Source organism: Penaeus chinensis, chromosome 28 (genome assembly GCF_019202785.1).
Source record: "Penaeus chinensis breed Huanghai No. 1 chromosome 28, ASM1920278v2, whole genome shotgun sequence".
Taxonomy (NCBI): Eukaryota; Metazoa; Arthropoda; class Malacostraca; order Decapoda; family Penaeidae; genus Penaeus; species Penaeus chinensis.
In genome coordinates, this window is record NC_061846.1 from 12,480,065 (window position 1) to 12,482,564 (window position 2,500).

Below are 2,500 nucleotides of genomic sequence, written 5' to 3' on the forward strand. Positions count from 1 at the left end.
ATATACTTATGCATGTATAATATTATTTAGCTAATGACACGGCAGTGAATCACAAGAAGGACGACCATGAGGACATTAACACCAACATGCAAATAAAAGCAGTCATTCGCACTGGCATTGCTTAAACCATCTGTGAAACCCTCTCTCCGTCTTTTTGATCATGGATGTAATTGTGTTTATACTGCCAGTGTTGGAAAGTGCCACCAATATATTCAGAATTTTATTCGTATACTTATTACTGTGTTTGCTAGGCAAATGGCTTAAAGACTATCGTTGGCGCTAGCACTAAACACAATTGTCCGCTAAATTAAGAGCAGTCTTGATTACCGCTGAAAGATACTATTTATTGGCGATAACAATCCATTGGTGTCACTTTTGTGGACAGGGAGTATCAGAAGTAGGATTTTGGAGCCGTTTTAGCATTAAAAAAATATAAGATTATCATCAAGTCTAAGAGTATCCCAAATATACATACGTGTGTGTATTAATGTATTTATGTATATATGTATACCTGCATACATCCATGTTTATATGTACAGGAATGTATTTTCAGTTTAGTGTATACATATTCTGTTACGCTTCTCTGGAGTATACCATTGATTTTCACCTTCTCCCCTCGCACAGAAACCAGCGGGTATCTTTCCAAACCAAACCTTGCAATGTATTTCCTTTCGTAATCATATTGCACAAAGGAAAGAATATTAGATAAATAGATGAATCATATGTGATGAAACAACTAAATGAAAAATAAAATGAAATACAAATGTAATGATAATCATTATGTCATTGATACTTCTGATAGTAATATTGATAGTACTAACTTGGTTATTTGGTGTAATTTTACGGAAAAGCCCAAGGGCCATCTTCATGCTTCTAATATTTTTTGGCAATCTTGGCCCATTCATTTAGTCACTTTGACTACACATTTTTCTTAGTCGAGATGCTTAAAGCAGTAATACCACAACGATAGGCTGTCTGTAAGTGTCTTTCTTTGATTCTCTCTTCGTATACCTTCTTGGGTTTGGTAACATACCATGTTGTCTACTTGATATTCCAATCATGGAATCACTTGACTGCCTGCTCAGTGTGATGAAGAAAGTACTCATTACTCATGAACAGGAGTAGGTCTTTCACAACATTTTTTTTCTTCATATTTATTCCTTCAACAAAGTATAATCTTGGTTTTGGACTTCTAGTTGGACTATATCTTATGATTTCAAATTCAGCAGTATTGAAATTCCTATTACTTTCTCTTAGAAGTTTTCCATCCCCTATTATACTTATTAGTGCATTTATCATCAGCAAAAGATGTTACTCTGGAGTATTTGTCGGTATTAATGTCCCTAATCATAATTAGGAGCAAACGGGTCCAAGAACTAAGCCTTGTGGAACTCCAATGCTAATAGTTTATTTGTTAGAATGATGCCCATTAATTATTAATTGTTCATTAGGAAATCATGTATCTAAATTCCTACTTTTCCTCAATTTCCAAGGTCCTTTATCTTATGCTGTAGAATGCCATGGTCGCCCTTATCGTAAGCTTTTGCAGTTTACAGATATTGCATCGACTTCTTTATTATCAGTAAGGTCTTTTAGTGTGTGTTTGCAGTGGTTCAGGATTTAGGAGAAACAAGATCTGCCCTGTCGATGGCCATGCTGTTCAAGGTTTATTTCGCTTTCATGTTATAATTCCAGGACATTTTATTTTTTCTTACTACGCTTTCAAGTGTTTTTACTATCTGAAAAGTTATTATAATGATTCAATTATTATTATTTTCATTTATTATTATGACCTTAGTTTTCACTATTGTAGATTAGAATGAGATTTCCCTCCTTCAGTGAGCTTAGGATAATTCTCAAGCTCAATGATTTCCTCCACAGATTTACTAAACTTGCTATAGTTTCTTAACAGTTAGAAAAAAATACAATTGAAACAATTACAGGAATTTCATCCAGTCCTTTTCTTGAGTAATAATAATAATAATGATGAAATTGATAATGCTATTGATAATAATAACAACGATGATGATAATGATAATGATATTAATAAAGAAGATTATAGTAATGATAATAATAACGATAATAATGATAATACTACTAATATTGATATCATAATTATAACAATAACAAAAATAATAATAATAATAATAATAATAATAATAATGATAATAATAATAATACCAATAATTTTAATATAAATAATGATAATAATGAAAACTACAATAATAATTATGATAATGAAAATAATTATAGTAATAACAATCATGATATTAATGATAATAGTAGATAAATAATAACATAATAATAATAATAATAATAATAATAATAATAATAATAATAATAATAATGCTAGTAACAATAATAGCAATAATAATAATGATAATAATATTAATGATAATGCTAAAAATAATGAAGATAAGGATAACAATAGTAATGATATTAAATAATAATAATGATAATGATGATAACAATGCTAATAACAATAATAATATTATTGTTA